This window comes from Oryctolagus cuniculus, chromosome 7 (genome assembly GCF_051225735.1).
Source record: "Oryctolagus cuniculus isolate XC-2025 breed Fujian yellow rabbit chromosome 7, ASM5122573v1, whole genome shotgun sequence".
Lineage (NCBI taxonomy): Eukaryota > Metazoa > Chordata > Mammalia > Lagomorpha > Leporidae > Oryctolagus > Oryctolagus cuniculus.
In genome coordinates, this window is record NC_142873.1 from 85,527,268 (window position 1) to 85,539,316 (window position 12,049).

Sequence of the window (12,049 nt, forward strand, 5' to 3'; positions counted from 1 at the left end):
TTGATGTTACGAGTGTAGTGGAAATACTTTAAAAAGTCAGTGCTGTAAAACATAGTGCTGATTAGCCTATGGATATTTGTTTGCTCCTTCTCACAAATTTTTAAGAAGATTTGTTTATTTATTTGAATGGCAGAGTAACAGAGAAGGAGACAGAAATCTCCATCCGTTTATTCACTCCCCAGATGGTTGCAACAGCTAGGGCTGGGCCAGGCAGAAGCCAGGAGACAGGAGCTTCTTCCAGATCTCCCACGTGGGTGACAGGGGGCCAAATATTTGGTCATATTATGCTGCTTTTCCCAGGCTGTTGTTAGCAAGGAGCTGGATCAGAATTGGAACAACTGGGTTATGAACAGGTGCACCTATGAGATACCAGCACTATAGGTGGCAGCTTTACCTGCTATACCACTACACCAGGGCTACAGAATGAATATTCTAAGGATTCAACTTTCTGGTTCTGCCACTGATTGTTTAGCCACGTGGGCAAGTACCTTATCCTTTCTCAGCCTCAGTTTCCTCACTGGGAAAATGTAGATAATGAACATTACCTACTTCATAGGATTGTTTCCAGAATTAAATAAGGCACATATAGGTATAATCATAGTGCCTGGTGCACAGTAGAACCTAAATAAATATTATTGTTAATTACAGTATAGCTTATCTCTAGTATAATTCTACTGATTATAATAGCTTAATGTTCCAAAAACTCAGGGAGCAGAGATGTGCATCAGTGGGGACATTCAGAAGGTAGGGTTCAAGGCTAGTTAACAGCTCATCAATTCAGGGGCATCTCCAAGTCCCACAAACACCCACACTGCCACAGTACCGATGTTTTTTTGTACTTTATTTAACTAACTTGGCTGAAAACTCAACTTTCCTTTAAAAAAAAACTGTTTCAATCCTCTTTTATGATTTGAAACAAAATAGAACTTGACATGCTTCTTTCAGCTTTCCCAGTACAGAGGGCTTATGCTCTCAGAATTGTATCTACAAAGCACATTGAATACGTTAAAAACTAATGAAAATTAAAATTAAAAATTAAAGGAAATATATAGCACAGAGGTAAATAATGATGAACTAAGAACTCATTTTTAATTCCTTCGCTGTAACCAGAAAGAAGTAGTTTCCATCAGTTCTTCCTGGGGTTAATCTGGACTCTATAAGCATGATTTAGAGGACACAGAACATTCATACCAAAGAAGAGGAGGTGAATGACTTAAAGAAGAATTGATGCTTAGCAAGGAAGAGTTGTAGACAAAGAGCAAATTCCCTCTTGGAAACTTTTCTACTGTTTTCTCTACTTACTCCCTTGAATTGGATGTTACTTCCTTTGAATTGTAGTGAATTGAATTCACTTTTCTCTTGAAATATATCCTTGCTCCATGACATATGAGTCTTATTCATGACAAAAACTTTTCTCTACATGAAAATATAACATACTTGTATTAAGCGATATAATACCTTGGCTGTGGTGGTTCAGTTTTGTGAGGAGTTACACATTTCATCTTGCAAGGAAGAAAAGTTCAACCTTGGCAAATGGCTCCTGTTACATCACAGAATATAAAATAAATCTCTAAAGCAAAGGGATTTTCTCTTTCAAGGCCTACTTAAATGTTGCTTGTTTCAGATTAACTTCCTTATCCCCACACCAATACAAGCAAAACCCCTCATACATGTTTTGAGAACCTACCAGGTTACCAAGCACTGTTCTGGTTCTTTCATTTAAGTCATCCACAATCAGCACTAATTGCTCTCCTCCATATTCCTTTACGCTTTGGGAGTATATTGTTTGGAACAGGGATCATCTGGAGAAAGAGAGATTAAAAACCAATGTACTAATCTAGGTGAAATATGGGTATGTGGGCTGTCATGAGAATGGAGACAATGTATAAGGAGATTGTAAAGAGAACTTGGGGAACTTCATACCAGAGTGATTCTGGACTGAAAGGAGATAGCAGGATGAAAGGCAAGCTGGAGTGCTTGAAACTGAGGAGGCAGAGCAGAGTGGATGGCAGTCTGTGAAAGCACCGACTTCAAGGTGAAAATGAAACAGTATGATTATAAAAATGTCTGCATCCGAGAAAGCATTCATGAGCACTGGTGTTTGGCTAGCAGTGCTCCTCCCATTTCTTTTAATTAGACCATAGTCACTGGGCTGACTAAAGGTGGAGAGTAAAGTATAGTCTAGTTTGTCCAGAGTCCATGAAATATTCTTAATGCCTCCACCTGAAATTAGTGTAAGTTTGTTGACTACAGATTTCTTGAGCACTTACTCAATGGCAAGTGTTATGCTAGGTGCCAAACCTGCACAAATAGCACAATCTGTCCTAGTGAAGCTCTTCAGGCTGGAAACACAGATGTGCAAATGGATGAGTGAGAATGCAGGATAAACCATGTGTTAGATAAATACATTAGGTGGCGACAGGCACCCTTATCAACTAGCACATCTGCCATCGCACCTATGCATAAAAGACCTCACCCTTGTTACACCTCCCTTCCCCTTTGTAGTCTTGTAAGGAAGAGAAACTGAGATAACACAGAAGTTGGAGTTGGATAAATCTGAGTTCTAATTCCAGATCCACATGAACTAATGTGGGACCTTGAGCAAGGTAATCTAACATTCAATGCTGCAGACTCCTTGTCTATAAGTGAGGATAATGACCACATCTCATCAGATTGTTATGAAAATGAAACTGATTAAGATATATTAACTGAATGCCATATAGTCAGCTTTAAGGAATGTTAATTTTGGATCTTTAGTCTCATATCTCATTAATGTTTATATACCCTATACAAAAATATAAATGTCCTTTTGCTACATTTGAGCACCTGGTAGCCTCCCATTTGGTAGAACATATTACTCGCCGGCGCCGCGGCTCACGAGGCTAATCCTCCACCTAGCAGTGCCGGCACACCGGGTTCTAGTCCCAGTCAGGGCGCTGGATTCTGTCCCGATTGCCCCTCTTCCAGGCCAGCTCTCTGCTGTGGCCAGGGAGTGCAGTGGAGGATGGCCCAGGTGCTTGGGCCCTGCACCCCATGGGAGACCAGGAAAAGCACCTGGCTCCTGGCTCCTGCCTTCGGATAGGCGCGGTGCGCCGGCCGCAGCACGCTGGCCGTGGCAGCCATTGGAGGGTGAACCAACGGCAAAGGAAGACCTTTCTCTCTGTCTCTCTCTCTCACTGTCCACTCTGCCTGTCAAAACAAAACAAAACAAAACAAAAAAAAACATATTACTCTTGGTGTCCTCCAACCTTTTGTTCCAAACTGGCCGCCTAGGTGCTCTCTACCTCCTCCTTGGAGCCTCTTCCCCTCACTCTGGAAATGGATCCTTGCTTTGCTGGATTCCTTGTATTTAGTTACTTGTTTTATTTCCTCATTTTGGAAAGCCCATTCTCCAGTATGATTTTTCTAAAAAGGGAATAATGCCTTTTGGTTTTGCTCTTAATTTTGAGAACTTACATATTTGAAAATGTTTTTACTTGAATTTGACTTTAAAATTGCATATTAGAAATATTTACCCCATATTTTAAAGTATTATCCCATTATATTCTAGTGGCCAGTGATACTATTAGAAAGTCAGATGTTATTCTGATTTGCTATACTTCTTAGGTGAACTGTTTTGTGTTTTATTTTAATAACTCTAAGTTTAAAATGTTTCCTGTCTTGACAATTTGCAGGTATATATGCATTTTGATATAGATATATTTTCATTTAGTGTGCAAATTTCTCACTGAACCTATTCCAACTATAAACACATTTTTTCATTTTTAAAATTTAAGATATGGACCAAGTGCTTGGGTCCCTGTACCCATGTGAGTGACCCGGAAGAAGCTCCTGGCTCCTAGCTTTAGATCGGCCCAGCTCAAGCCCTTGCAGCCATTTGGGGAGTGAATCAACAGATCAAAGACCTCTCTCTGTCTTTCCTTCCTTCTGGCTAGAACTCTGCCTCTCAAATAAATAAATACATCTTTAAAAAATGTAAAATACTTTCTTTAATAATATTTCTAAAATGTCCTAAAGTCTAAGTTTAAAAATCATTTTCAAATATTTATTTGTCATTAGAATTAATAGTTGAGGGGTCAGTGCTGTGGTGTAGTGAGTGAGGCTGCTGCCTGCAGTGCCAGCATCCCGTATGGGCACCTGTTTGAGTCCCGGCTGCTCCACTTCTGATCCAGCTCTCTGCTGTGGCCTAGGAAAGCAGTGGAAGATGGCCCAAGTGCTTGGCCCCTGCACCATCATGGGAGACTGGGAAGAAGCTCCTGGATTCTGGCTTCAGATCAGTGCAGTTCAAGCCATTGCAGCCAACTGGGGAGTGAACCAGTGGATGGAAGACCTTCCCCCCCCCCCTCTGTGCCTCTGCCTCTCTGCAACTCTGCCTTTCAAATAAATAAAAAAAAAATCTGAAAAAAGAATTACTGGTTGATATCAGTAATGAATGAATGAAAAAGTTACAATTAGGAGAACAGAAAAAACATTTCTCAATAAATATTGAGATATTGAGTTTTATGTGACAAGTTTCCTTAGCCAGTTATAAAACATCGGCTTTCCTGGTATAGGCTGTGTGATAAATAAGGCCCATCCTACTGTCTCCTATAGAAGTCCTTTTTTAACTAGACAAAATGGAGGGCACTCATGAATAGTTTTTATGTTTGCCAAGTGAGAATAGCATATCCAGTAATAGTGAGCCATGGAATTTATATTCCAGTTTCTTGGTACAGTATAACCATATAAGGGAATCTCAAGAAGCTCTGGGAAAAAAGGAATTAAAAGACATATTTATTTTGGTGCACAAATATTTTGAAATACATGCATAATTTTTCCATTACACATTTCCATGAACTTTTTGAAGACCCTTTGTATTAGTAGTGAAAAGGCATCTTTCACTCTAAGATAGAGGAATGATTACATTTGCAATGATTACATATTGCAATAGAATTTGGAATTCTAGTAAATTCAGTTTGGCTGGAGTTTACATTAACATAGCACTTGGGAAAATGTTAATATTTATAAATCATTTATTGAAGCCAGTTTTCCCTTATTGTTTCTGTCTGGGACTGGAAGAGAAAAATGTCTTTCTAACAGAATGGAAAAGAATAGAGTTAAAGATTAGAACATATAACTCATATCCTGCTAATTATGTTATAAAGTCAAGTATTCTATGGAGTCTCAAATTCACTTACTAGACATCTTTAAAAATTATTAGTTCCACAAGGAAATTTGTGTAGTTTCCTTATTTTCAACTTACATATTTTTTTTTTTTATTTGACAGGTAGAGTTATAGACAGTGAGAGAGAGACAAAGGTCTTCCGTCCGTTGGTTCACTCCCCTATTGGCCGCCACGGCCTGCGCTGCGCTGATCCAAAGCCAGGAGCCGGGTGCTTCCTCCTGATCTCCCATTTGGGTGCAGGGACCCAAGCACTTGGGCCACCCTCCATTGCCCTCCTGGGCCACAGCAGAGAGCTGGACCAGAAGAGGAGCAACTGGGACTAGTACCCGGCACCCCTACCGGGACTAGAACCTGGGGTGCTGGCGCCACAGGCCGAGGATTAGCCAAGTAAGTCATGGCGCAGGCCTCAATTTACACAATTTTTTAAAAGATTTCTTTATTTATTTGCAAGTCAGAGTTACACAGAGAGAGGAGAGGCAGAAAGGGGAGGGGGGTCTTCCATCCAATGGTTCACCCCCCAGATGGCTGAAATGGCCGGAACTGTGCCAATCTGAAGCCAGGCACCAGGAGCTTCCTCCGGGTCTCCCAAGTGGGTGCAGGGGCCCAAGCACTTGGGCCATCCTCCACTGCTTTCTAAGGCCACAGCAGAGAGCTGGATTGGAAGTGGAGCAGCTGGGCCTCGAACCATTGCCCACATGGGATGCTGGTGCTCCAGGCCAGGGCATCAACCTGCTACACCACAGGTTTTTAATTAAAATCTTCTTCAAAGACATTATTCATTTGGCAAACTTAAACCAGGACCACAGTTTGAACATATTCTGCTAATATTTATTCATTTCTTCTTCCTTTATTTAGCCAAGTCAACAAGTATTGTGTAAATTTTTCTCAATGAGTCAAGGTCATCATTCCACATTAATAATTATGCCAAGCTTTAGGACCATTGTGCTATCAGGAATTATGAGACTGTGCAGTGCAATTCACTGTTTTGAGAAAATTACACTTTGCGAGAAAAAAACTCCCATCACTCAGTAAGGAAAATAAAAGCAATCCAATTGGAAAAAAAAAAAAAAGACGAGGAACACACATTTCACAGAAAAGGAATAACACAGATTTATAAATGAAAAAATTCTCAGGGGCTTGCGCTGTGGCTCACTTGGTTAATCCTCTGCCTGCAGTGCCGGCATCCCATATGAGCGCCGGGTTCTAGTCCTGGCTGCTCCTCTTCCAATCCAGCTCTCTGCTGTGGCCTGGGAAAGTAGTGGAGGATGGTCCAAGTGCTTGCCTTTACCCACATGGGAGACCAGGAAGAAGCACATGGCTCCTAGCTTCAGATCGGCATAACTTCGGCCATTGTGACCATCTGGGGAGTGAACCAGCAGAAGGAAGACCTTTCTCTGTCTCTCCCTCTCCTTCTCTGTACTCTACCTCTCAAATAAATAAATAAAATTCTAAAAAAAGAAAGAAGAAACAAAGCCAAGTGATACCATGCAATCCATCTAAACTATAAAATCTTTTCCAATAAAATCTACTTGATAAAGAAGGGCCTATTATGCCACAAATGCAGATGTCAACAAAAGGACATAGGAGACATAAAGAAGCAAGGTAGCATGACACATCCAAAAGAACATAGTAGTTTTCTAGATTTAGATCCTGAATTGAAGAAAATCTATGAAATGCCAGAAATAAAATTCATAAAAATGATTTTAAGGAAACTCAATGAGATACAAGAGAATACATATTGATAAATTAAAGAAATGAGGAAATAAATGAGTGACATGAATGGAAATATTACTAAGGAGATAAGAACCATTGAGAAGAATTGGGCTGAAAAGTTGGAGATAAAATATGCAATTAGTGAAATAAAAAAATATAATTGAGTGCTTTAACAAAAGAATAAACTAAGTAGAGGGATGCATTTCTGACCTGGAGGACAAGACTTTTGAAATTTCCCCAACAAAAATAAAGAGAAAAGAATTAAAAATAATAGAGAAAGTCTATGTTAGATATGAAATATCATTAAATGACCAAATCATCATATTATAGGTATTCCTGAAGGAGAAGAGGAGGAAAAAGGCATTGAGAACCTGTTAACTGAAATAATATTGAAAATTTTCCAGGTCTTGAAAGAGACATGGACTTTGGATACAAGAAACTCAAAGATACCAAGCAGACTCAACCAAGGCAGATCATCTGGACAGAAAATCAAAACAGATACATTGGAGTTGAAACATGCTATCAAGAAAATGGATCTAACAGATATTTACAGGACATTTTACCCAACAATTATAGAATACACAGTCTTTTCACCACCAGGTGAAACATTTTGTAGGATAGACCACATATTAGGCCACAAATCAAATCTCAGTGAATTTTAAAATATTGAAATAATACCATTTGTCTTCCCAGATCACAAAGGAATAAAGTTAGAAATCCATAAGTGTGGGGAGCAACCCGGACTAGACTAAGTTACTGGAATTAAGACTTATTCTATGCATCTGCTCTCCCACAATATGGCACTGAGAAGGGAGAAACAGCTTCTACACAGCTGCCTCCAGTTCAACCAATAAACTGTAGGACCTGCTCCTGATTGGAGGAGAGCAGCGTACTCGACGTGTGGGTAGCAGAGTTGGGATTGGTGGAAGAGGACTATAAAGGAGGAGAGAGACAACATGCACCGGGAACATCTAGCTGAAGGAACACCTGTGCAGCCCCCGAGAGAGCCGGCCGGCAGTGTGCCGCTCCCCCGCAGAAGTGGGGAAAGTGGCTAGGGGGAACCGCCCTTCCACGGAGGTGGAAGGGACGGTAGCCAACCCGGGAAGAACCAGCAGCAAACCCGGGGAGGGCCGAGCAGACAGAATAACAACGCAGGGTCCTGTGTCGTTCCTCCACGAAGATGGGGAGCGACACATAAGAATAATAAAACAATAATAAATAAATGGGAATAAAAATCATGTTACTGAATGATCAATGGATTATGAAAAAATTAAAAAAGAGAATAAAAAACTTTCTCAAAATAATTGAGAAAATGAAAATGAAACTACAGCATATCAAAACCTGTGGGATACAGCAAAAATAGTATTAAGAGGGAATGTTATTCATTAAGTGCGTATACTATAAAAGAGAAATGTCTGAAATAAGTGAACTAGTGGTGCATCTCAAAGACTTAGAAAATATGACCAATCCAACCTGAAATCTGCAGGAGGAGAGAAAAAATAAAGATCAGAGTAAAAATAAATGAAATTGATACTGAAAAAAACAAACATAAGATCAACCAAACAAAAGGTGGTTTTCAGGGAAGATAAACAAAGTAGATAAACATTTAGCCAGACTAAGAAGGAAAAAAAGAGAGAAAACTAAAATTAGAGATGAAAAAGGAAATTTTAAAACCTACAACACTGAACTAAATACAAAGGACTATAAGAAGCTACTATGAAATATTATATGTTAATAAACTGAAATACCTTGAAGAAGTGGATAATGCATTGATACATATAACTTACCAAGATTGAATCAAGCAGATACAGACAATCTTAAACCTGTAACAAGCAATGACATAGAAGCACTAATCAAAAGCCTTCCATCAAGGAAAAATCCAGGATTTGATGGCTTTACTACTGAATGTTAAGAAAACATTTAAAAAGGAACTAAGTTCAGCACTCTTCAGACTATTCCAAAATATTGAACAGGATGAAACTCTGCCATACTTTTTCTGTAGTTCAGCATCACTCTGATAGCAAAACCAAACATGAAAAGAAAGCTATAGACCTATATCTTGGATTAACATAGATGCACAGATTCTCAAAAAATCCTAGCAAATGGAATAGAAAATCACATCTATGAGACCATATATTACTATCAAGTGGGATTTATCCCAGAAAGGCAAGGATTTTACAACATTTACAAATTAATAAATGTCATAAATCACATCAACAGTATGAAGAACAAAACCCATATGGTCATATTAATGGATGTGGGAAAGCATTTGATAAGATTAAATACTCATTCATGATAAAAAGCCTTCCACAAATTAGGTATAGAAGGAACATACTTCGAAATTATAAAGGCTATATATGACAAAACAATAGCCAATATCATACTAAATGGGGGAAAACTGAAAGCATTTCCTGTTAGATCTAGAATAAGACAAGGATGTCCATTTGCACCATTCTTATTCAATATAGTACTGGAAGTATTAGCAAAAAATTAGGGAGGAAAAAGAAATAAATGGCATCTAGTTTGGAAAAGTAAAAATCAAAACATTCATGTTTGCATATGGCATGGAAAAACCCAAACATTCCACCAAAAAGCTGTTAGAATTGATAGAAGAACTTAGTAAAGTTGCAGGTTACAAAATAGATATACATAAAATGGTAGTTTTTTATATGTCAATGATAAACTCAGTGAAAGAGAAATTACACAATAGCCACAAATAATCAAATGTTTAGGAATAAATATAAACAAAGCAATTAAAGATCTCTACAATGAAAATTATAAAACATTGATGTAAGAAATCAGCAAGGATCCACAAAAAATGGAAAGATATTACTTACTCATGGATTGGAAGAATCAATGAATAAATATCATTAAAATGCATATACTACCTAAAGCAATTCACATATTCAACACAATCCCTATCAAAATATCAATGACATTCTTTATTGCATTAGAAAAAACAATTCTAAAATTCATAGGAATCACAAAAGACCAAGAATAGCCAAAATGATCCTGAAGGGGAAAAATCAAGCTGGAGTCATCACAATATGGAGTTGAAAGCATCCTACAAAGCTGTAGTAACTAAAACAGCATGATACTGACATAAAAAAATACAGAGACCAATGGAACAGAACAGCGATCAGAAATTAATTCATGCACATACAGCCAACTGATTTTTCACAAAAGTGTTTAAACCATACATTGGAGTAAGCATAATCTCTTCAACAAACAGTCATGGCAAAACTGGATGTGTGTGTGTGTATATATATATATATATATTTATGAATGAAAATCCATACCTCTAAAAATATAGAAAAATCATCTGAAGATGGATCAAAGACTTACATTTAAGACTCAAGACTGAAGTTTCTGGAAGAAAACAGGGGAAATACTCCAAGACATTGATGTAGGTTATGACTTCTTGAATAAGACCCCCAATGCACAGGCAACTAAAGCAAAACTAAATAATTAGGATTATATCAATTTCAGAAGCTCCTGCACAGCGAAGTAAATGATCAATAGAGTGAACAGACATCCAACAGAATGGGAAAACATTTGTGAGCTACCTATGTGACGAAGAATTAATCTCCAGAATATATCAGCAACTCAAAAAATACTCAACAAAAACAATCAATCCAGTTAAGAAATGGGCAAAGGACCTTGATAGGCAGTTCTCAAAGAAGAAATACAAATGGCCAACAAATAAATAAAAAAATGCTGAACATCTCTAGCCATTAGGGAAATGTAAATCAAAACCACATTGAGATATAATTTCACCCCTGTCAAAATGGTTATTATCTAAAAGACAGAGAGTAACAAATGCTGGTGAAGATATGGAGAAAGTGGAACACTTATACATGAAAATTAAAGCAAAACGTATCAAATAATTAAAATCAGAAATGAAAAATAAAATAAGAAATTTCAATCACTACTGAAGAAATACAATAGATCATTAGGGACTATCATGAACAATTATATGCCAACAAATTTAAAACTTAAAAGAAATGAATAATTTCTGGACATGCAACCAAATAAATTGAATCATAAGAATACAGAAACCCCAAATAGACCAATTATAATAAACAAGATTGAATGAGTAATAAAACGTCTCCACAAAGAAAAACCCAGGAATGGATTCCTTCACTGTTCAACCTTACCAAACTTTTAAAGAACGAATGCCTATTGCTCTCAAGCAATTCCAAAGTATTGAAATGGAGGGAAATTTTCCAAACTCATTCTACAGATCCAGTATTATCCTGATGCCAAATAAGACAGACACAGAAAAAAGAAAAAGAAAGAAACAAACTAAAGAGTGGGAGAGAGAGAGAGAGAGAGAGAGAGAAAGAGAGAGAGAAAACAAACCATGAATCAATATCCCTGATGAGCATAGATGCAAAAATTCTTCTCCCCCCAAATCTAGCAAACAAAATTCCACAGCACATTAAAAGGATTGTACACCAAGACTAAATGGGGATTATCCCAGATGTGCAGTTTGTTCAATATATGCATACTGATAAACATAGTACAGACATAACAGAATGAAGGATAAAACCATTTTGTCTTTGCAACAGAGGTAGAAAAAGCATTTGGTAAAATTCAGCATTTCTTCATACCCCCCAAAAAAACTTCAAACGATTAGGTATAGAAAGAATGTACTAAAACATAATTAGGCAGGGATGACAAAACCATAGCATATATCATACTGAATGGGGAAAAGTTGAAATTATTTCCTATAAGATCAGAAATAAAATAAGGATGTCTACTTTCACCACTCTTCAAAATAATATTAGAAGTCAGCCATGGCAATTAGACAAGAGAAAGAAATAAAGGCATTCAAAAAGAGAAATGAATGGATCAAAATTTTCCTATTGGCCAATGAAATGATTTTATATGTAGAAAAACCTGAAGACTCCACAAGAAGGCTGTTAGAATTGATAAATAAATTCAGTTAAGTTGTAGGATAAACGTGAACCATACAAAAAAATTAAAAAAGTGAACCATACAAAAGTCAATACATTTTTATACACTACTAATAAAATGGCAGAGAAAGACATCAAGAAAATCATCCCTTTCAGAATCACTACCACCCCCATACACCCCCAGGCATATACTTAACCAATGAAGCAAATGATCTCTACAATTAAAATTGATGATGAAAAAAATTAAAGAGAA

General features: G+C 37.5%; 1 pseudogene; it reads left to right on the plus strand.

The window, feature by feature from the left end:
* Positions 1-12,049, plus strand: part of LOC100355138 (large ribosomal subunit protein eL28 pseudogene) — a 114,219-nt pseudogene that overhangs the window by 65,060 nt on the left and 37,110 nt on the right.